General features: G+C 46.5%; 1 non-coding gene across 1 annotated transcript; it reads right to left on the bottom strand.

The window, feature by feature from the left end:
- Positions 1 to 17,561: 17,561 nt before the first annotated feature.
- Trnat-ggu (transfer RNA threonine (anticodon GGU)) lies at positions 17,562 to 17,634 on the bottom strand. Its single transcript has one exon. It is a non-coding gene; the product is annotated as a tRNA-Thr (tRNA).
- Positions 17,635 to 24,509: the final 6,875 nt, after the last annotated feature.

Genomic DNA, 24,509 nt, shown 5'->3' with positions numbered 1-24,509 from the left:
CGGTGTCACGTAGCGGGACGCAAATATTTAGCGTTTAGCGTATGCAAAGGCCACAAACGCTGTACTAAAACTCTATTAGCAGCAAAATAGCGTGCGTATGTGAAACCACTTGCGTTTACAAAGCTGCACGCCGAGCGCGTACGTTTCAAACCTAGTGACATCGTTTAAATACACTGGCAAGCACAGTGTAACGTAGTCAGATATCAACCGTATGCTCAGGCGACAAGCAAGAGCTTGTTTTATGTGGGGCGGAGATTGCGCATAAAGGCCCGTTCGCACTTGCGACGAAAGCGAGTGAGAGCGGCAGGAATTCCGTCGCTTTGTCGCGCGACGATCGTTTTTGTCGAATGGTCTTGACAAATTTTGGTTGCGCGACAGAATTCCCGTCGCTTTCGCTCGCTTTCGTCGCAAGCGGGAATGGAAAGTTCTGCCGCTGCCGTCTGCTACGCAGCTCGGAGGTAACCGCGCGATCTGCTCGGGCCGGATGAACGCGCACACTCCCGCACGGCAGCGCCCCAAGCGGCAGACGGCCGCGTACATCGCTCCCGGCGCCCGCCTGGAGCCCGCCCTCGGCACACTAGCCAGTATATTTCAGGCACTATGATGGAGGAAAGATTTTTTGCTTCCGATGAACCTAGTTCTTTGCCCCTGTGTTTTTAAATACGTGAAGTGGTTAGCACGTCGTCCTCACGCAGCTCTGTATCGTCGTAGCATCGCTGATTGTCCGAACGAAGCTTGCAGCTAAGCCAATGCAGCGACCGAAGCTGTGTGTGTGTGTGTGTGCATCGCCTCCTGTGTGTTGTGGACGCGTTCGTTTCGCGATGAAATGCGACATTGTACTTCTGCGGGTGGATAGTGCTTCCCATGGTCTGGATTATCTTTCTCGAACGACGTACCACTCAACCTCGCATGGGGTATGTGCAGTGTGCCTGGCTAAAAGCCTTCTCGCTTGCGCGCCAGAGTTGTGACTTGCTGCTCGTCCCCGCAAACCGGGTGTGAGGTGAGTGCCGAATTTACGACGGGCAGGAGGAGGCAACTCATCGTCTGTCAATCGCGGTTCAGACTTGCAACGCATGTTGTGACGTTGCGTTCGTTCGAAACGCATCTCTGGATTGTTTTGAAGTTGAATAAAATGTACGCGTCAAACCCGGGCATTCGGCTCAGGGCGTTCTCTGCGATTGCACCAAAGAAGTGCCACGGGACTTTCTTTATGGTACGTATACTCACGTAAGATAAAATCCACGTCGTGTTATGGCCGTGTTGCATTCAACACAAACGGTTAAGCGTTTGTTTACACTTGTTTCGTTTGTCGTAAAATGTCAAAGCACTCCGGCACTCCGCTGGCAGATCAGCCGGCGAGCCGATGCTGAGCAGACGACTCATCTCTTTGCCGGAAGTGCGTGAAAAAGCCGCCCAATAGCAGGATGTCTAGCTCATGACGAACATCTGGGAATCGATGATGTAGACATGTGAAGATGGCGGCGTCCAAAAACACGAAGGAAAGGGTGAGAAAAAAGCGACAAACTTTGCAACAAAAGTGTGAGCTTTCCGCTGCGCGTAAAAGAGTAATACTTGGCACAGGTGACGTTGGCGACCCAATCTAGCGATTGCGCTAGTTCATTTAGTGTGCTCAAAATGCCTTTCAGGGCCCCTTGAAGACGAGGTCCTTGGTCGGTTGGAAAGATGGCGAAGTTTTCACTCCGCCCGGCGGTCGTCCAGGGGGTTGCCCGCCCGCGCTTTCCGCGGAAGACATCTTTCTTACGAAATCAAACTTACTTGTGACCACCGAACAGCCGAGCACCAGGTAGCCAGGAGAATAGCAAGCTCCAAGCTCCAAGCACACATGCTGCAAGTTAAAAAGATGTTTGAACGAGACGCTTATAAAGGCAAAGTTTTTCTAAGCTACTAAATCTGGTGGCAATGTTTATACTTGTCAACATTGTGGAGCAAAAAGAAACCACTAGGCATATTTGAGGCAAGACATCAATACATAAGGGATATTTGCACTGTTCTTGTAATTAAAAATACATGGCTGCTTGATTTTTGTTGTAGGAAATAAAAAGATGCGCTGTGAAAACACAAAAATGGCTTGGAGCGCGCCCTCTTGGCAGTGTTCAAAGTTCAAAAGTAACAAAAGGTTCCAGTAGATGGCGCGAACAGTGGAACCCGGCAAAAACGAAATGATTCCAACGGGAATCGATCTGATGGCTCTGAAAAGTTCTATGAAGCTTAGCCTTGCGATTAGGGAACGCCACGCAGCTTCGATGTTAACATCAGCGTTTGCAAAGTTAAGTTAGCGAAGCTGGGCTAATTTTTCCACAATCCTTTGTTACAGATTGTGAAGGTACAAACCATCTATATTCGCTCTATCACAACGATTACATGTGCTAACTTGACCAATTATGGTTTTGTTTTTCCGAAATGAGGCGTCAGGCTCTTCTTCCGCTTTACAGGCTGATTTTGCTGGGGTAGTCGCCAAAGAAGGCTTACGCTTAAGCCTACTGTGTCGATAAAGATCTTTCTAAGCTACGCCTGTCCGAACATTTTTTTTTAATATCTCCATTGCCATGAGTGCACCGCAAACGCAATGCCCACCGGGATGCAAGTACCACCGCGCCGAGAAACTTGCGCTTGACTGGTACAACCGGCCCTTTCAGGCATTCTTCAGGACATCGATGAGCTGTTTAATTTTATACAGGCGTGCTTTTATAAAGCATAGTTCTTGAAAGGATGTTTTTAAGGGATGTGCTTTCTAGCTCTGATTCCCCCAGTTTCCCTTCTCTGATTTCGCTAGACATTTCCCCGGGTCGCAGCAAAGCTAGAGACACGAGCGTAGCGCAGCCGGCCTTGAAGGCGCCGAAGAATTAAGACGTAATAAAGAACACGGTATCGCTTCCGCACCGACGCAGGTTTTAGCTGAGCGCGTTCGCGTTCTGCGCGCCAGCTGCAGCCAAGCCGCAACACAAACAGCGAACACGTTCTGCCAAGGCGCACAATTGTTGCGGCTGCTTTCTGGCGAGTGACTGACAATAGCTCGGTGCTTAAAGCCTCAGAGCTCAAACCGCAAAGCCTCAGCGGCATATTAGGAGCGCTCTCGGCAGCGAGAGAGGCCAGCCATCGTCTCAGCATAGAATGCTCTTTGGCGGAGCGCACGCCGAAGTTTTGTGCAACGAAGTTGCGCAACGTAAGTGCGAAAACAAAGCGTAAAGAGCGATTTGAGCGCACAGGGGAAGTGCGCCTACATACTTTTGCGCAGGTGTGTTTGCTTACAGGACAGAATTATTATTCCGCGTTCATCCGATGCAGAGGTGACAACTTTCTCATCGCAGAAAAATAAACATTAAGAGTGAGAGTAGGGAACAGGGACACAAGGCCAATACGAGTTCACGAGAAAGAAATCCGGCCCAGAACAGGTATGGGCTGGGGAGCACTCGGAAAACCTTCCCAATTAATGAAAAGTAAGCTGTACCTTTGTCACTCAAAAGAAAAATATACAACCAGTGCACACTGCCGGTGACGACATATGGAGCTCAAGCTTGGCGCATTACTAAATAACTGGAAAGAAAACTTAGGTCGGCTCAAGTGGCCATGGAACGAATAATGATAGGAGTATCACTTGGGGACCGGAAACGACCTTCCTGGATCAGAAAACAAACTACAGTTGACGATATCATAGTTCAAATAAAGAAAAATAAATGGGCTTGGGCTGGCCATGCAGTGAGACGACCCGACAACCGGTGGACCATTAGGGTAACAGAGTGGATACCAAGGGATGGGTCCAGAAGAAGTGGAAGGCCAACAACATGGTGGAGGGGTGAAATAGGGAAATTCGGTGGCCAACAGTGGATTCGAGCAGATCAGGACAGGAGTGATTGGAAGTCAATGAAGGGGAAGGCCTTCGTCCTGCAGTGGATCTGAGTAGGCGGATGATGATGATGATGATGATGATGATGATGATGATGATGATTGTAGTGAGTAATTGCTTACAAATACGCCCTTGGGCGCGCTGTGTGTACCAATGGTTTGGGCAAGATCGAGAACTGGCCATCGAGGCACTTGCACATTTATACCCGCATATTCTCGCCCAGTTAGTTCATTGCTTCAAGTAACTTGGTTTGCCCCACCCGCCGCGGTGGCTCAGTGGCTAAGGCGTTGTGCTGCTGAGCACGAGGTCGTGGGTTCGATTCCCGGCCGCGGCGGTCGCTTTTCTGATGGAGGCGAAAAGCAAAAACGCCCGTGTGTACGAGATTTCGGCGCACGATAAAGATCCCCAGGTGGTCAAAATTAATCCGGAGCCCTCCACTACGGCGCGCCTCATCGCCTGCGTTGCGTCGGCGCGTTAAAACCCCACAATCAATCAAATCAATCAACTTGGTTTGCCCAATCACTCAAACACCCGTAGCTAGATACCCATTAAAGCACCCCTGCAACCCTTCTTTCACTCTTTTTAAAAATCTAGAATGCTTTCAAAACGTAGTCAAGAAGCGCTTCTAGTGTTCAGATTATATGGCCATGAATTACCCAAGACAAATATTAGTACCCTGGGCCCATCAAATAAAAACTCGCTGAAAAGATGTTTCCCTCCATATAGGTTCGGGTCGTGTTTACGGACTTGAGTGACGTCACTCGAGCCAAATTGTGGCTGTTTGCTGCCTTCGTTACAGTTACAGCAATAGACGGCTTCTCAACCCGCCTTGAAGAAAATCGAAAATAGAGCACGTCAGATCTATCTCCTGCGACGAGTAATAGAAGCCCTGCCGCCATGTGCTAGCGATAACTATAGCTTTTGAAGACCCTCCAGGCTCGAAGGAAAAAGTGTGCTGTGTGTACACAAAGTAGCAAGCAGCTTTTTGGACTTTTTAGGCGCAATAAACACGCACTCACAAAATGAAAAAGAAAAAGATGAAATGAAATTGTTAGCAAAAAAATTTAGTAACCTACACAGGCTCGCAACATCTCGGCTTTGTCCAAAGGCAGTGTGCACTTGCAAGTCAACTCGAAAAATGCTACCGAAAGCCAGCCGCGAACGTACCAAACTTCGCCCAGCATTTATCCGAAACCAGTGCGGCATCAGCGGGCTCACACCTGCCGGTTTACCTCACCCTCCAGTCGTGGAGACCCTCACCTATTGTCGGAGAGCCTGCATCGGACTGCCTCGGAAAGGTGCACCAAGTTTGAAGGTCGCGTCATCTGCTTTTGTCGTACGCCACCGATCCGGGGCCGTTCCCCGCGCAGAAAGAAACACCACTTCCGCGCCTCGCATACGGGAAGCCATGCGTACGGCCGTGCTCCACGGTAGCTACGCCTGGCGCGACGACTGGGCGAGACAGCCCCAGTGGGATATGGACATCATTGGGATAGTTTGAACGCGCGCGTTGGTTTCCGACTGAACGCCGCTACCGTCTAGTATAATACGCATTTTGTGTCCTGAGCGCGCAGCCAGGAAGCCACGCGCGTGTGACTTCTAGACCCGTTGAAAGGCCCGAGAGCTCGGCAGTCTTTTGTTTACGAACTCGCGCTACGGCGCGCTGTTTGTGACGGCGCGACGGAACAGCCCGAATTCGGCCGCGCTACGCTTTAGGGACACCCCGTTGCGTCGAGGAGATATTGTTAGTTGAACACGCGCTGCTTACAAATTGGCTTGAGCCCCAGTGGCGCTACCAGTGTACGATGAATTTGTGCAGCAGGCGGCAACACCGTAAACACGTGTGCTCGTGAAGGATTTGGAGCTTAAGCAGAATAATTTAATGCACCAAAATGTACGTCAAGGTCGCGAGAACTTTGTTGTACGACTAAACGGGAAGCCGCTTTCTTTGTGTGTTTTTGTGTTAGAGAATTGAGTGCTATACGCAGCAAGCGCGCAATGGGGAAGGGAAGGGCTGGGGAAGTTATCGGGCCAATCTCAAGCTTAATGCGCTTACTTTGGGGTTTGAAACATTAAATTCTCGAGCTTTAGGGTCCTATTAGTGCTGTAAACACTATCTAGGTAAATATACAACACTCTGTCTCTCTCTCTCTCTCTCTCTCTCTCTCTCTCTCTCTCTATATATATATATATATATATATATATATATATATATATATATATATATATATATATATATATATATATATATATATACACACAGAAAGATAGGTCAGCAGTCTACAACGCCAAAGGAGGCATAGGGGTGTGGCTAGGCTCTTTTCTTTATCACTACGGTTAATTAAGTAAACATTTTTTTTTAATTATACAGAAGAAAGAAAGAAAGAAAAACACGCGCCCAGAGTGGGGACCGAACCCACGCCTTTCGATTACATGTCGAATGCCTTACCAATTCGGCTATCTGGGCGACTGTGTTCTCCTGCACTTTCTCGGCTATTTATATTTACTAGAAGTGTATCTGACGCTTGAGGGTGGTAGCCAGCGCCACTCTGACTACACGGGGAGAAGGGAACCTTCTTTTTAACCCCCGGGGCGTGACTCGAACGTCTACAGCCTGTCATGAGCGGGTTACTGGCTGGAAGCCCTCGTATTGGCTGGAAGCCTTCTTTCTTCTGTATAATTAAAAAAAAAAGTTTACTTAATTAACCGTAGTGATAAAGAAAAGAGCCTAACCACACCCCTATGCCTCCTTTGGCGTTGTAGACTGCTGACCTATCTTTCTGTATTTCCTCAACGAGCCCCTCATTTCCTTACTATATATATATATATATATATATATATATATATATATATATATATATATATATATATATATATATATATATATATATATATATATATATATATATATAAGACTACGCAACCAAATGCATGTGGCTCACTTTTGTATGTAGTGTCTCACGCGATTTTTTGTTTTGTGTAATAAGATACTTAGTCAATTTTAATTACCCAACTTTCAAATCAAGGTAACTAGGCAAAAAATCCCAATTAAAAAGTTGCAGAGCGGTATTCAAAACGTCAGAATAAACAGTTTCTGTCTTTCTATCCATTAAATATTCGTGTTTTTCAGCTTATTGAAGATGCCCGCGAAATACAAAAAAAATACCAAGTGACGTGCCGGCATGCGCGTCTTGATTTCAGTGCTCCCAAACGTTCCGCGCACCAACTGCCATAGGCGCGCTAGGCGACAGGGGAGCAACGTGGGCGTTGGCTGTGCCATTTGCGCCAGCGATGTGCTTCTCTAGCGACAAATCGCCAACAGCGATAAGCAGACGCAGCTGTTATCGCTTGCCCTGCAAGAATCAACAGGTTCGTCATCTGCCCTGTCATTTTTTAAGCGGTAGCGCGGTGTTTCGCTCTGCATACCCTAGGTGGCGCCGGCGCCGTCGTTCCAAGTTCAACTTGCGCGGGCTCGCATGTCCATATCAGCATCCATATTCCCATAGGCGAAAATCGTTTACATTTATTTTCAGAATACACAGGTAAGTACCGTCGTTGTTCCCGGTGTCAAACAAAATAAACCACAAAATGCGACCTTCGTGTGAGGTTTGAGCGCGAACAGAGCGGCGGTTCGCCCGGAAAATTATATATATATATATATATATATATATATATATATATATATATATATATATATATATCAGGGTGCTGAACCGAACCGAAAACCGGCACTGAACCGGAACCCGAACCGTTATTTTTTAGCACACTGAACCCGAACCGGAACTGAACCGAAAAAAGGAATAACGGTTAGCGGTTCAAGCCGAAATGGTTCGACCCTCCGTTGTTGATATTGCACACTAAATGCAATTCAGGCCTTTTTTCTTTCACGTACCATCAACTTCGTACCCGCTGGCGCACTTTCCCCTCCAGACAATTGAACACTATCACGCTCTATGTAAACACAGGGTAAATGAATCAGCACCAATGTAGCAATGGTCTGTTGCTGCTGGAAGCGCAAGCGTAGTGCAAGCAGACCAAACGAAATGTCATTCTCGGCAGCTTGCAGGGGGTATAAAACGACTTTTTCCTTCCCTAGCTGCGACTTTTTTGGGGCAATAAGGCTGCAGGAGGGCTCCACTGCGCAACAGCGAAAGCCCACACCCGATGTGTGCAAACTTCTTGCATTTCACAATTTGTTTAAAAGGTCCGACACATGCAAAGTGTCAATACTTGACAAGTGGAGCTGCTCAGTGGCTAAGCCGTTTGCTGCTGACCACAAGTGGTCTCGATCTCCCTTCCCCACGACCGTTTTTCTGAAGTAGATGGAAATGGTGAAGATCCGTGTATCGAGGTTTTTATCCATGTTTAATATCACCAGGCTGGTTAAAATAAGTCGGCCGGCCTGCAAACATAAGCTGCGCCTCGGAGCAGAGATATAGCACGGGGCATCAAATGCGCCAGTTTTTTTTAAATGTGTTTACACGGAAAACAACAAAAAAGAAAAGGCGTATTACGTTGTTTTAAAATATTACGCGAAAAGTAAGTAAAACCGAATAAGTAAAAAAGCACCAAAACGTGGATATTGCTCTATACTTTTCTTTGCCGTGCCTTTCGCAACCAAACGTGTCATAAATGCGAAGGAAGTGAGTTCCGCGGTCAGTTTTTCAGGACAGTACAGTGGACAAGTTCCGTTTTTTACAGATACAAATAACAACAGATATGTCAGGGAAAACTGTTAAGGTGCGCACTTAATCCCTTGGCAAGAAACTGCAGCCCTCGAACTTGTCTTGGAAGCAGAAACAGTAATAAAGCAGGTGACACCTGCAGAAAGGCAGGCCGGTACCTCACACTGCCCCATTCGCCCAGCGATCATATTTTCTGCTTGTTCTGCAGTTTTGTCTTTTTCAGATCTGCTTTTTTTCGAAGGTGCACTTGTACTGACTGCCCAACTCGCTACATTAATTCTGTAATGCACACATCCGGTATATTTATCGCAAAAGGAATTGCAGTGGTCAGAGCAATAATGCAGTGACTGAGCGTTAACTACCCAGGCAGCACAGAAAACGTGGCCAGCCTTTGGCTTATCTTTGGCCGATGCTTGGCCTGTTTGGCCATTGGAAAAGTTTGGGCTGCCAGAGAACTTAGGTTCTTCGGCATGCATTTGGTCGCGGAATACTTGTTGTTTGTTTGGCCAGCCGAGGTCTGAAGACGAACGACAAAAATCTGGCCATGGAATACTTGTTGTTTGTTTGGCCAGCCGAGGTCCAAAGACGAACGACAAAAATCTGGCCGCGGAATACTTGTTGTTTGTTTGGCCAGCCGAGGTCCGAAGACGAACGGCAAAACTCTGGCCGCGGAATACTTGTTGTTTGTTTGGCCAGCCGAGGTCCGAAGACGAACGGCACAAATCTGGGGGCGGAATACTTGTTGTTTGTTTGGCCAGCCGAGGTCCGAAGACGAACGACAAAAATCTGGCCGCGGAATACTTGTTGTTTGTTTGGCCAGCCGAGGTCCGAAGACGAACGACAAAAATCTGGCCGCGGAATATTTGTTGTTTGTTTGGCCAGCCGAGGTCCGAAGACGAACGACAAAAATCTGGCCACGGAATACTCGTTTTCTCTGCGGCCACCCATCTAGAAAAGATCTCCGGCCAGAGAATTGCGCGTGTGTACGTGACGACCTCTAGAAGGAGGGGTCGCGGTGGCCGGGAAATACAATGGTGCGGGGGAACGAGCCGCTTGTCCGCGGGGACTATGTGGCATGCAGTAGCATGGTATGTAGCTTCGCGAGTGCCAGGCGGTGGCAGTGACCTCTTCAGCGAATACCCCTTTCTTTGAGTGAGCTAATGATGGCCAAAGATCTCTCCTTTAGTTAACAAGCTCTGATAAAGCAGGTACGGCTACTGACATCAGACTTGCTTTAACTGAAATATTAGTGTGTAGGATGCTAACTTAAATTTCAAATATTTTTCGCGCCGAAGCTGGCTTAAACAAAAAGGTATACCTAAATGCTACATTTACATCACACGAGGGTATTAAGTTTGCACCGCAAAGGCGACGTCAGGGCATATTTTTAAACTAAACGAAAAAAATGGCAGCTGTTGCAATTGATCTAACTAGCATTCGTGTGGTGTTTGGAAGCACCGTGCCACTCTGGTTACAATAGGGGTGTTACCCGTGAATAAAACCAAAAACAGGCAATGAGCATGTAGACAAGTCATTAATTTTCTTTTTCCCAGCCTACCAAGCACATGCATATGCTCCTAGCATACAGCTAAGTGCCCGTGATACACGTGGCGCTACTGATTCACATCAGCCTTTCATTTGGGACATGTGCTGTGTTAATAATTATTATTAAATTTGCGTCGTAATAACAACATACCCCTTAGCTCTGCTATCCATGACTACATACTTCCCTGTGCCACAATGTCTTGTGACCCAGCTACTTCGCCGAAAACACGATGTTTCGTCATTGGTGAGTGGAACATCCTTGACACTTCATTTCGGTTATATTTCCTAGAGTTCAGTACCTGGACAAAAAAAGAACCCTTCGAGGATTCGAAATATGTATTTTACGATAGCTACATGCTATGCTGAGATTTTACGCTCTAACGTATATTTATATGAAACGCGAATGCTCTGAAACGACGTGAGTTATTCATCAAAAGTTGTGGGAACCACGGAAGTTGCGAAGCCCTATATTTCTGGCACCCAGGGCATAAGAACTCTCCTGACATGCACAGAGAATAATACAAGCGTTACGAGGTTGCACGCAGGTTGTTGAATCCAAGCTATGCATACGACGATTGTGAATACCTTAATAGTACGAAATCACGTGCTGGGCGCGTCCTGAATTTGGAAATAATGTATTCCGTGGGTGTGATGAAACGCGTATGCGTGTTATAACATGGAGGTTTAAAGGAACGTTACCCGCTGTTTCCCTACAACGTCATAGCATTCTTTCAATTATCGCTTTAATAATCCTGTCCATGTCGTTACCACAAACATATTCTCACACAGGCAACGTATGTATCACAGCTTTTTTTTTTCAAAGTAGCGAATCTAGCGCATTTGAAAGCTTTCTTCACGATTTTGAGTGCCGCCACTTTTACGCAGCCGAGGTGATCAGTCTGTCTCCAAAATGAATTATTACGAGAGCATTACGAAGAATTACTTCCGTACAATTTCCTTGTGAGGCTAACAGTTGGCCAAGTACTTCAATAGTATATTCAATATCGTCAGCGACAAGCCATCTATAAACTGAACAACACACCAGTGGAGGTTACTGGGGACACTGCTGAAGGAAGTTCGGGCATGAGGTCGCGTCTTGCCTAAACACAAAAATGTTTGCCCCTACGCCTCCGTCACCCCCATCAGGTTTCTCCCACATGCGCTCTACTCTTGCACCGGTCGCTTGCTATTTTTTCACGAACATTTCCGGCCTAGCGGACCTTCGTGGTTACTAAAACGCTTTTGAGCTACTTCTATGGATTTTTCCTTACTCGAAAGATAGAAAAAAGAAGCGCAGGTTCTGTGCGGGACTATATGCTTGTTTAAAAACTTAGGCAAGAAGTGAAAGTCTACTGTCACCCGCCGCGATGGCTCAGTGGCTAAGGCGTTGCGCTGCTGAGCACGAGGTCATGGGTTCGATTCCTGGCCACGGCGGCCGCTTTTCTGGTGGGGCGAAAAGCAAAAATGCCCGTGTGTACGAGATTTCGGCGCACGTTAAAGATCCCCAGGTGGTCAAATTTAATCCGGAGCCCTCCACTACGGCGCGCCTCACCGCCTGCGTTGCGTCGGCGCGTTAAACCCTACAATCAATCAATCGAAAGTCTACTGTCGCCTCAAACGTCAGGCTGAGTGTAACTCAGGAAAGAGGAGGGGTAGGAGAGGGAGGATAAGGGCTCTTAGTGAAAAGTAATACGTTTGAAATACCTACGAGTATGCTTGAAGTGCACTTCAAATATGCCTTGTATTTGTACATGTGTTTCAAGTGCATTAAAAATTGCATTTTCTTAATTTTTAGTAAATATTGAAAACACATTACTAAAAAAGCGGAAAAATACAGTGCTTTTAAGTACCCTACAAATAGATTAGGTATGTACTGAACCTCATGACTGCGCGCTTAAGGCATTCTGAATATATTGAAAATGTATTTCTTCCCGCCAAACGATCTAGGTCCAAATGCACTGTAAATATTTAAAAAATGTGCTTACCTAACTACATTTAGAGCAGCACTCTGAGTATACTTTAAAAGTGTGCTGAAGCATAGAAATATACTCCGAATATATTCGAAATATATTTCAAATGCATTGTACGTTTGTGGAACGAACATGGTAGAGATACACTCTCAATGCAGGAAAAATATTCATTGAAAGTACATTTTAAATGTATTATAAAAGCTTTGCCGAAATACATTTCGAGTACACTAGAGGTGCTGCTTCAGTTGCTGAAGCGTAAGATTCACGTAAAGCATATCTTAAGTGCCGGATAAAATACATCTCAAATGAATAAACGTACTGAGAATTTCTCCTCGATGTGTACTTATAATAAAAGAAACTGAGGGAGATACTTTCACTTACTGCGCTGTGTAAGGCAGGCATACATATAAGCTCTCTGTATTAGAGAGAAACTCGGCGTACAAATATGTAAGCGGCGGTGTTCCAACGTAATCGGCAAAGCAAAAACATCTAATTTAACGAGTATATATATGTATGAAAACACTTGCACTTTGCCAGCGTTGTTACGACGGTATCTCTGTGGAGGATTTGAAAATTTTATTTTTCTGAAAAATATCGGCCTTAGATGGACAACGCGGGCTATGCTTGCGAGGGCGATCAGCTCGGCGCCTCTCACTGCCGCTCACTACCTCCTCCTTTGTGTCCGGTACCTGCGGGGAGCGGCGCACCCCTCTTTTCACGTTTTGTCTGCCCTCGCTGCGTTTCTTTTGCCTGTCTTGTGGTGTTACAAGTTTTCGGACTCCTCAACGTGCGGTCGTCGTGCGGACGAAGCCTCTGCTTGGACGGCGCGTTGCAGCGGCGTTTTTATCAGGATTGCCGTCTAGCCAAGGTAAGCACGATTTACCAGCTATTTGCGCGTACGGTGTCGCACAACAATTAATCGATGTATGTTTGCCTTGCAATCAAAGTGTGTTAACGCCTTTTTTGAAATCCGCACGTGGTTGTTAAGCTTACCTTTACCTGCGAGCAAGATTTCCCACCGTAACTACTCCGTGCAAGGAAATATACTCACAAATCGACGACAGCAAGAAGACGTAAAAAAAGGATGTTAATGCTACCCTTTTTGCGCCTAATTTTTAGCTCGGGTCTTGCTGAGTGGCCGGGGGACTGTTGCTACGAGTTTTTCTGTAGATAGAGTTATTCCTTTGTGAGCTTATTTAGGAATAACACTTGCAGTAAACACATAACAGCCACGAACGTTTTAAACACAGCCGGTTCACAGAAAGTCCGCCGTCCATGTTTACGTGTTTGAGAAATTTGCGAAGTGTATTCATGCTGAGCACGAGGTCACGGGTTCGATTCCCGGCCGCGGTGGCCGCTTTTCTGATGGAGACGAAAAGCAAAAACGCCCGTGTGTACGAGATTTCGACGCACGTTGAAGACCCCCAGGTGGTCGAAATTCATCCGGAGCCTTCCGTCGGCGCGTTAAACCCTACTAACAGAGCGTGAAAGGGGAAGAGGTTCCCCGCCTGCACTACATGAGTATCGCACCCTACAAACAATCAAATCAGATATTCAGGAACGCAGCTTTTTTTTTTTTTTTTTTTTCTGTTCGCAGCAGCCGCTCACAGCTGCGCATGTTGACAGCAGCCGCCGTACGGGGAAGGAACCCGGTTTGTGGCACACATGCATTCGATTAGTGCGCATGCCCGGGCCATACGGCGAGAAGCCGGGTAGCCTTCGCGATTTTTGTCCGTCGCATGTCGCCATTCTGTCAACTAAAGCCATGAAAGAGTTTGTGCCGTCTGTTTGGAAGTGACCAAAAGTGTTAAAGCCACACACGTAATCTTCGGTGCAAGTGGCTGTAGCGACACTAAGTGCTTCATGCCCAGGGACTTAAAATGATTTGTCCATCTAAGACACTGTATGAGTCGCCGCTAAGTTACAATCAGTTTCCGTTCCCAGAACCAAGAACCAGCCAAGGAAGGATGGAGAAGGAAGGGGGGATGAGAGGGGGGCAACCAGTTCCCCGCACGAGACCCCTCGGTTCCCAGAACGAGTCCCCCCGCCGGGTTCGTCTCTTTTTGTTCCTTTGATCGCTCCCCCAAAACTTCGTGAAACTTCAGGACGTTCCACCCTTCCTCTTTTGTGTTTCGTAGCAACTTTTCCCCTCCTTGCTGTATTCCATTTGTTGGGCATTCACGAACACGTGTGCGCGTTTCGAGGAGCCCTTAGGCCGCTCGTGGTCGAGTGAGAATTTCAAAAATGTGCCAAAGGCACTGCAAAACAGCAAGTCTATAGTTCATCTCACAACCTACATGCAGCACTGTGGAGGCTACATTGTTGTCCCCCTCAGCCCGCCTAACTCACCGCGAAGGAAGCGACAAAAGGCGCCGGGGCCGTGCGGTGCCACTTGCCGAGAGGGGAGAAGGGAGTGTCCTTTCAGGACCCCCTTCACGGCGGATTAGGCGCCCTCAGCGGGCGCACTATTGATAACAATGTAGCCTCCACAGTGCTGCATGTAGCTTATGAGATGAACTATAGAGCGGATGCGCGTGGGCTGCTTGGCAGTTGTGTGTGTTTAGCAGCCGCAATTGCCCATTTGCGTCTAAAGGGTGTATTTAAAGAGTTCCTTTTAGGTGTTTCGAGTATTTATGAAGCCACTACTTTTTACTTGATAGTCCCTGACGCTAACAGGTGTTTATCTGTTTTTTGTATGTAAACGACGCGAGAATTTACAATTATTTTCCGCGTCGCTCCCTATAAAATTACCGGTTATGTGCGACGGAGAGCAAGAAAATTACATATGTGTGTAGGCAAAAATACACTTTTTCTTGCTTTGCTTGTTTTAATCGCTTTGGTTAGGTGCCTACCATATCAGAGCTTGTAATTTTAAGGACGGCTTGAGAGTTTTCTTTCTTTTTCGAAATAAACTTACTTTGCCGTTCCTTTGAAGGCATTGTTGAGTGCTTACGCCAATCTAATGACTTTTATGTAAGCTTTCTACTACAATCCTGCTCATGCATTTTTAAACTGTTTCGTTGCGCACTATTTTTTAGCACGTAATCTCCGAAGAAGTTGACGCCGAAATACGGAACACATAACAATAATAACAGTTAATAAGATTACTATTTATCTTATTTTATTAGCGTCTTGTGAGGTCACAGACAAGTTTTGTCCAAGTTAATTAAAAACTAGAATGGCCACCATTTAAAGTTAACTCAAGCGCCTAAGAAAGAGAAGCAGCGTAACGCTAAGAACTCTGTTGCATGTTTGGGAACGTTGTTAGCTGTGTCTTTTTTTTGTACTAATTTTTGCTAATTTTCATCCCTAGACAATCTCCATACATAAGCCCCCCCCCCCCCCCCCCCCCCCCCAACCACCATCCTTTTTTTTATAATGGTATTGAAGATCCAATGTCGCTGCCGCGTGACGATATAAACTATGCTTAATATTACATAAATTGCCTTACGTCCTTCAAATGGGCATTGTTATCATGACGGTTTTTTTTTTTTTGAAGGGGAAACTAAAAAATCCTTTCTCACGAGGAGCGTTGGTACGGCTAGGGAAAAGGCCTGATTGATTTGACATTTATTTGCCTCTAAAAAAGAAGTGTTTCCCTAATATTTTCCCCTGTTTTCTTTTCTTTTCACTACAGGTGCTGCTGAAATTTCCCGCGTGGAGAATCCGAAGTACGAGGACTCTGATGCACAACGCTGCATCTGCGCTGGCTGCAGAGGTGGCTGAAAGGCATTCATTCCTGCTGCTTAGTAATGGCGAAATTGGCCACTTTGCTGAGGTGTACAATAAACAACTTTCAAACTGCCAATCTTGCTCATACATGCTGTTCTTTTCAGTCATTTGCTGGCCCGCAATCAGAGCATGGCCGGTTTACATTTTCACAATGGAGCATATCTTGAGGCTACAGCCTATTAAACTTTTCGAAACCACAACATGAACTTTTCTAGTTGAACGTTAACAATTCCCCCAAAGACACATTGCAAGGCATCTCTCAATCTATTCATGATTTTATTTTCTATACACTAGTAACACATTTTGAGTATATTTGAAGCAGTATTTCCTGTGCATTTAAAATGCATTACTAATGCATTTTGGACGTATTTAAAATTACATTTTCTGAGCATTTTTGATGCAATTAAAATTCATTAAATATATATTTTCGATGTTAATCCAAGGTTAATGGCCTGCTGTAGGGCATGCATGGCAGCAGCCTTGGGCGGGCTTCCTCTGGCCTGCAGAGAATAATCTGAATCAGGCCAATGGTAGGCCATACATCATTGGCCAATGGTAGGCCATACATGCTCGGCCAATGGTAGGCCATACATGCTCGGCCAATAGTAGGCCATATATGCTTGGCCAATAGTAGGCCATACTTCTTCGGCCAATGGTCGGTCAGCCAATGGTATTAGCGGCCATAGTAGATTGGCCAATGAATGACAGCCAAGGTCGGGCCTTACACGGCCAAGGACCATTTTGGACTAAGGGCCGAACACTTTGGCCGAAGATTGGCCGGAAGGAAAAGGGCTGGCCAATGTTCTTTGGGCAAAGATTGGCCGCACATGCTCGTGCCGCCTGGGTAAAGCTTACTTTTAACAAAAGTGTGGCTAACACATTCGATAAGGTGACAGCTAACCGATTATTCAGGGTGACCAAATAATCTAATTCATTGGTAGTATTTATGTCCCTGTTGTAGGATTTTTCTGTTTGGCTACAAATATAAAAAATGCGCGCCATTGGTATTAAGCGCTGGTATTTGAACGCCGTAGTACGCAGGCCTAAATTTAAGGCTTCAAGGTTAGCGTGATGGGCGATTCCATAGCGAAGATTGCGATTTCAACAAAAAAGGAAAGGGCAGAAAATATATCCCGCCGTCATATCTCTTGGCGGTGGCTTTATGAATCGTTGATAGGACAACATAAAGTCTGGGCAAGAAAGTAGGTGGTAAATTGTCGCCGCTTCATCTGTTTTTCTAATATATCGTAATTGTTTAAAGTTTGCTTTGCAATTGCACCACTACCCTTGGGGAACAGCAGTATTTTGAATTTTTGTTTGTATTTTCATTTGACTGTCGTTTTAAACTGCTAAATGTTTTTTTTCTAATTTCAGCGATAATTGAACTCATCGAACCGGTTCAAGCTCCCGAACTGGTTCGCGAACCGGTTCGGTACGTGATTTTGTCGAACCGGAACTTAACCGGAACTAAATGATTTCGCCTGAACCAGAACCGTAACCGAACCGGTACTTTTTTCGGTTCGACACACTGATATATATATATATATATATATATATATATATATATATATATATATATATATATATATATATGTGTGTGTATATATATAGCGAATCAGAATAGGAAATGAGGGGCTCGTTGAAAATTACACAGAAATAAGAGTTGGCAGTCAAGAAAACCTCGGAAAGCAAAGGGGAGGATGTGGTAGGTCATTGAAATAGATAAAGAATTTGGAAAGAAAGAAAGAAAGTGGAGAAAAAATGCCCGCCAGGTGGGATCCGAACCCACGACCTCCAGAATACCGGTCTGGCGCGATAACCACTACGCTACCGGCGGGGCGATTTTCCCCTCCACTTTCGGAGTATTTATGTTCAGGTATTTTTGTTTCCTGTGCTTGGGGGTGGTAGCCAGCACCACTCGGACTACTCGGGGTGAAGGGGACCTTCTTTTTAACCCCCGGGCCGTGACTCGAGGTCGTGGGTTCGGATCCCACCCTGCGGGCATTTTTTCACCACTTTCTTTCTGTCTCAAAAAATTCTTCATCTGTTTCTATGACCTACCCTTTGCCTTCCGAGGTTTTCTTGACTGCCAACCCTTATTTCTCTCTCTCTCTCTCTACATATATATATATATATATATATATATATATATATATATATATATATATATATATATATATATATATATATATATCGTAAGTTTATTAATGCAGAAATCTCGTTGGTCCGAAGCCCGTTTACTTACAGCGCAGCTCAACTGCTTATGGCACCTGAAGTTTCTTACGTGTTCTTAACCCTGTTCTAACCAGTAACTTTACCAGTAATTTTACGTAACTTTGTTGGCTCCCCTGCAGGTTCAAAAGCGGGAAAACACGGGGCGTAAGAATGACTCCGCGCTGTCCAGCTGCTTCTTTGATACTGTACCACGATTATTCACAGTTCTTTCGCGATCGGCAATACAGCTGCCGCGGCCAGTTATGTCACTCACTACATCGAGTGGGGAAGCACAACGCCGCAGCCAATACGGCCTTGCGGATGGCATGTTTGACAGCCAGCTATCCCCTGTTGATACGTACGACCTGTATGCATGTATGCATGTACGGCTGCGGCAACCAGCTGTAATCAAGGAGGGCATGTTTAAGGGCCTGTTCATTTAGTGTGAACCGGCCGCATTCATTTTTTTTTTGGTCACTCCACCCATTATCAGGCCTCTTACTCCGAGCCCACTACCTCGACTTGCCGGCAAAGTGTGCATCGCAGCACAAGGGGTTTTATAAAGTGGAAGCGAATGCCAGTAACATAATGAAGCATACCCGCACTACCCACATTGCTCGCATTGTCACTACTCGCACTCGGACCACTCACACTCGCAGTACTCGCACTGCAGCAGTTTTTTCTGCAGGGCCCCAGGGATCATTGTTGTCTGTGAGAAAATACTGAGTAATTCTCCCTAGTCAAAGAATGCTTGAAATCAGGAATGAATTCTGCCTCAACATTTTTTTTTTCGCGGTGGGTAACTGCCGTTCGCCCAGAATTGGTGTGTGGCCGCTGCAATATCACAAACACCGTTTCAGTATCCCAGTTGCCCATTTAATTTCACTTCTGCATGTTTTATCCCATAATGCAGTACCTTAACATATACAAAAACGTAAACATATTTTCGAGGAGGCCTTCCAGCCATATAGCTTTATAGAATCTTGAATGTGGAACTGGTGTACATTTGCACGGATGGTGCGTTACACTTTACGCCAGCTGATAGCGTGGCAAAATACCGTGGCGAAACCTACATGCAAGGATGCATCTAAAGAACCTTTCCAAACGAAATTACGAGATTTGACAGCTTGCGTGGGACTTTCATTGTGCCGCATTTCTCTTAGCTTGCAATATTCCAGTGCGCGCCTTTCATACAGCGTTCGAATGCCCATATGTTGCGTTGTATTCATTCTCTCCATTCTTTCTTTATTTTTCCCCTTGTTTCTTTCTTTCTTTCTTTTATAGCTGGTCGGCAAGAATGATTTTCCACGCACACCTTGGGGTCCATCTGCAAGGACCCACCACCAAACAGAGCCCCGCTCGGAACATGCATGGTGGTAGCGCTCGTCGGGCTGAAAAGGAGGGGCCGCCGTTTATAATGACCGCGCGCCGCTCGTCGCTCTTCAGGCACTGGCGGTGGACAACGTACAAGGCATCCCTGCTTTTCCATTCTTGCCGGATTAGGTGACCCCACTCTCGCCAATCCAGGACGGCTGAATGTTGTGAATTACGATCAGGACCTATTTTACATCTGAGTACTCGAAGGAGGAGAAAACAATCTCATATTCATTCAATATTTTCCAGGGACGCCCTTGCGCCTTCGACATCATCGACGCAGCTCAGTATCTGAGGCGGCGGGCTATTGCGCATGATGATGGAGCAACACCTCATTATAACAGTCCGATTCTGATGGAAGCGAAGTACAACAACTGATGGCTGCAGTATGCGTTGTACACCTACGAGGCTTGGGTCTCACAAAGTAACCCTGAGCACTCTACAACAGCGCGATTCATAAGCTAGGTGTGCAGCGTGTGGCAACGCTAGAAGGAGCACTAAAATTGATTCGGGCCATACCACTGGCTAGTTCGCGCTCAAACTATTCACGAAGCTCGCATTTTGTGGCTTACTCTGCTCAACACCAGAACCGGTGATTGCACGTACATGATCATTTAAAAATCGAATAAAAACAATTTGTAATGAAGAGAGCTTCCCATACGTCCGTGCTCGCCAACCTCTTGAAACAGTGTCTCCCTCCACTGGCCTTGAAGTAAAAATTCTCGACGTCTTCTGTCCACAGGACGGTGAAACGTTTTGTTGAAGAGCAATAAATGCCCTTGTTAGGTCAAGAGTTGGAAACTAGCATTCCGGAAGTTGAGGGGAAAACCAGTTTTATCCGTTTTTGAAACTAACAGGTGAGTGCGGTCGCCAATCTTGGTGCTAAACAAAGTAGATCACAAAGTGGGAACTTCCTGCAAAATATTAAAGCGCACGAGCGCGCGGTTTGGGCATAAGCAATTTGTGAAGTTCTCACAACAGCGCCGCGATACTTTGTGTGCTTTTCACCGTGGTGAATCCCACGCACCGAACTTTCTTTATGCAGGCAAGTTTCATTTACACTGCCCGAGCGCTGCCGTTACTGCTGGCATTTTCGTGCTTATTTTCATTTCGCTTCTTTTCATTCGAAGTCACCATTGTGCTGAGGCAAACACTGCGCCTCTGAATAGATGAATGCCTCGCCGAGTGTATCCCCGGTTCCTTCCGGTTAGCTTCTCCTAGCTCGGGAGATTCTTGCTTATTTCAGTAGATACCTCGGAAATAAAGACAAACGAACTCGCGCTTCTTTGTGGTTGATCTGAATTTACTTCTATACTTTTGTTTTGCTGAAAACGCGGCTGAGAATAAGCGTAACTGATGAAAAGTGAGAAAAGGGGAGACAGGAACAAGGCACTGAGGGAGCAAGTCAAAACTATCGTGCGAGAGTTCTTTCTCTCTGGTACATGCTACAGCGACAAAAGACGTCAAGTGAAAGCTCCGTCCCTGACAAAGCAGCGGCGTCTCAGGTAAATGGCAGGGCGTCAGCCGGAGGCATAATAACATCCCGACGTCGGGAACATAGCTGTGCGGCGGCGCCCTATGACAGCCGGGGAAGATTCGCATGAAAGAAGCAGGAAGGCCGCGCTGTTTGTGGCCGAACACGTTTAATCAGGCTAAGATCCTGGGAGAAGATGGAAAGGGCAGGCGGACACCAAGCAAACAAAAAACGAGGAAGCTACAGGAACTAACGTCCTGTCTCGTAGTTTTTTTCCGCTATAGCTGTTGTTTTCGCTATAGATCGTTGCAAGAACTGCCCAGGACAATAGTGAAGCGCAATTCATCATTTTGAGCCATAGAAGGATTCACGTACAGTTCAGCGCAGCGCACAGGTACCTCAGCCCGTAGTGATAATGGATTAGCTTTGATTGCAAACAGGATGACGAGAGGACAGGTAGAACACGAAGCACCAACGTGGACGGTAACCGGAGGGATGGAAGGAAAAGCCATCGGGAAACTCTCCCCGAAAGAAGAATTCCGTGTGCGATCTCTGCCGGCGACGTTTCTGCTTATTTACGTTACGACTATTCGCATACGCTGTTGTATTAAGCATTTTGAGACAGCGCATTTCTTTCATGAGTAACTTCTCGAAAATTTCTGAGCGTACCGCAGAGTCCTCTTTCACACTTAAAATCTGGGGTTAATGCGCACAAGGACGAACATTGCGCTAATTATCAGTAACAAGTGCTCATTTTTTTCACGGTTAGCTTTTACTGCTAGCGGGGTGGGGAACAAGACAGAGCCCGAATTCAACTACAAAGCAACATTAATGAACTCGACCAGGCAAAACACAGCCGCGTACTAACAGAACTGAAGGAGAACACACGTCGAAGAGCGCACACCTGGCTACATTAACAAAATATACACGGGAACAAGAAATAATGAACTAAACATACGCAACGCTGCACACAACTATGAGTATGACTGACAGGAACAACACTTCGTACAACTAACGGGAGTTTCGGAAAGTACGGGCGCATCTCCAACTAGCTCTGAAAGCAAGTTCCCAAGAGTCCTGGAATGTGTTCATTCGGCACAGATCGCCCGTTGTCACGAAGGGGTCCAAAGAAGCTAAGATCTTGCGGGCAGTTGACGCGTTGATAGCGGAGTTTGGTTCTTTTAGAGGGAGGGAGCGTTGTCGTCGTGATGCAGGCTGAATAACGCTACGTGAATTCCTTACAAGCGCAGCGCAACGTTACTTCCGCCGTTCGTCGAGAGTGAAGCCAAGACTTGCGGGCTAACATGCACGTCTCGTTTCACGGTACGAGTAATACATTTCTAGAAAGTGTGCGTGTATTTTCCCCGCTTCGAGTGAGCGTCTTTCTGCTCGCCGTGAAAAATTTAGAAGCCGGCGTCGCCACGTATAGCTTTTAAAAAGCTTGGCTTGGCAGACTGGAGAGGGCTTTCCGGTTCTTGTGAGTTCTTTCCAGAGGATCCTCGCGATTCTGTCGCCCGCTCTTTCTTTGAGATTGCCTTTCACCGTCGGTGGCACGGCGTTAATCCAGCACGAAGATCAAGATGCAGGGATCAAGCGCCAACAAATGTCGGCGCTCGTCAAACTTCTGTGTCAACTTCAGCTGAGCGCGTATTATATCAGGCCTAATAAATGTAGTACAGTACGTTCAGAGGATTCAAGTTTCGGAGGCTGGTTGTAAATGTAATGCAGAGCGCAAAAAAAAAAATAAATAAACCAGAAGCAAACTAATACGCCTTTGAAAACATGGGCCAATTCATAGAGATTCTGGATATCTACCGATGATCGCGCTTGAACTACTAGGTGGCTTTGAGCGAACTGCGTACATTGCCATATTAAAGAGGGCGATGGAGGAGCAGTAGTAAAACCTTTATTTGCAAGGGAAGCCAGAGAATAGAGAGAGAGAGAGAGAGGGGGGGGGGGGGGTGGAGTTAAGAGTGAAGGAACAACCCTGCTCTGAGTGTCGTGCTTGCTATTTCAGAGGCGGTCACAAAGCAGAACCGGGTAAAATTACACCAACACACTCACGCTCGCGCCACAGCCCTCTCACTCCTCTGATTTGCAACCTACACTGAAATAATTAAACTTAACTCGCCGAAGCTGCAACTACACATCTGGGACAATCCGCGTAGCAAATGCATGTGCACAGCTATTTGCGCAAATGATTTCATTTTGCTCTGCACCGCAAGTTCCTACAAATTGGCGTCTTCGTATTCCGTCTATTATAAAGGTAGCCACCGTAGCTGTTTCATATGAACTTCATTTTTTTTTCGGTCGATAGTTTCACCCTGCACGGGAATGGGGGAGACAAATGATAAGGCATATATTTCTCAAGTTCTCTCGTATCCCTCTTCCAGCTGCGCGCCCTTGACAAACGCGGGTAGGTACACATTTTCCCTGCACGGGCACATCGACTTTGTGCAGTGTAAACAGCCCGCGATCTGCCGCTCCACCCGGCACCCGACGGGTCACGCGAGGCTTTCATTGTTTTTGCGCCGCTATTCGCGGCTCAAATTCAATGGCTGTTCCGCCATCCCTTTAGGCCGAAGCACACACACCGCGACGCGGCTTCCGACACGTACAGTTCGCTCGCTGCGTTGGCACGCGGGTCCCGGCGTCCTTTGTTCTCGAGGCGCGAGACCCGCGCTGCAAGACAAATGACAGCGCCCCAGCTTCTGCCCTCATCCGGTGGCGATGCCGGGCTACAGAATAATTAGGCCGCCCGGGGTTCTTTAACGGGCCCCGAAAATTTCGTACACGTGCTCATTTTTGCACTTCGCCTCCAGCCGGAATACAGCCTACGAGGCGAGGATCAAGCCCGCGAACAAAAGGACTCAAACACTAGGCCACCGCCAGCCAGGTAGTAGAAGGGAATCGATACGCCGAGCTAAACAACCCTGCAGGTACGGCGCCTGTACATTAAGCCGTAAAAGGGAAACTTGCAACTCCAGAATCACTTGTCATCGGACGTGAGTTCTGGAGAATCAAAAGTTTCTGAAAAGCAACTCGTATGTCTGTTTTCCGATGCCTCCATTTTCAAGTTCAATACGCCCGGTTTAATTAAACTTGCCGTGTTCACGGTCGGTTTCCTTTAGCCAGCAAGGTTCTGCTTTTGTGCATAGAAAAAAAAGTGCTTTTTTATTCGTGATTAGTTTGTGGAGTGGCGTGCGTTTCATCCGACTTGCAGGGTTCGTTTATTTTTGCCGTTGCTAAAGTTTCATTTTGTCGAATTGTTCGAGTCCTTTATATTTTGCAGTTGTTTTATGCGTAATATTTGCGAACTGATGTAAGAGACCGTTTCGACACCGGAAAAGGCAAAGTGTATCCATTCTCCCACGCACCCTTGTGTTTGTTTTAATCACTCTGCAGTTCGATCGGCGGATCATCTGTGTCACCCTCTGTTAGCGACCTCTCCAAAGGCTATTACGCATTCAACGGGCTCAACCGCGCAATGCTTTTTTTTTTCTCCTTCTGATCCCTTGTTCACTAATGGACGCTTATTATCGTGCGACTTTCACTGCGTCCGATTATGCAAAGCATGTCTTCACTGATGCCGGCGCACTTCATTAGGCTACAGTCTTTCGCAAATCGAGGATTCTTCTAGGAATGTGCTT

The sequence above is a fragment of the Haemaphysalis longicornis genome, unplaced genomic scaffold, assembly GCF_048455015.1.
Source record: "Haemaphysalis longicornis isolate Haplotype H1 unplaced genomic scaffold, Haemaphysalis longicornis Haplotype H1 scaffold_1, whole genome shotgun sequence".
In the NCBI taxonomy this organism is placed as follows: Eukaryota; Metazoa; Arthropoda; class Arachnida; order Ixodida; family Ixodidae; genus Haemaphysalis; species Haemaphysalis longicornis.
This window is presented reverse-complemented; position numbering and strand designations above follow the sequence as displayed.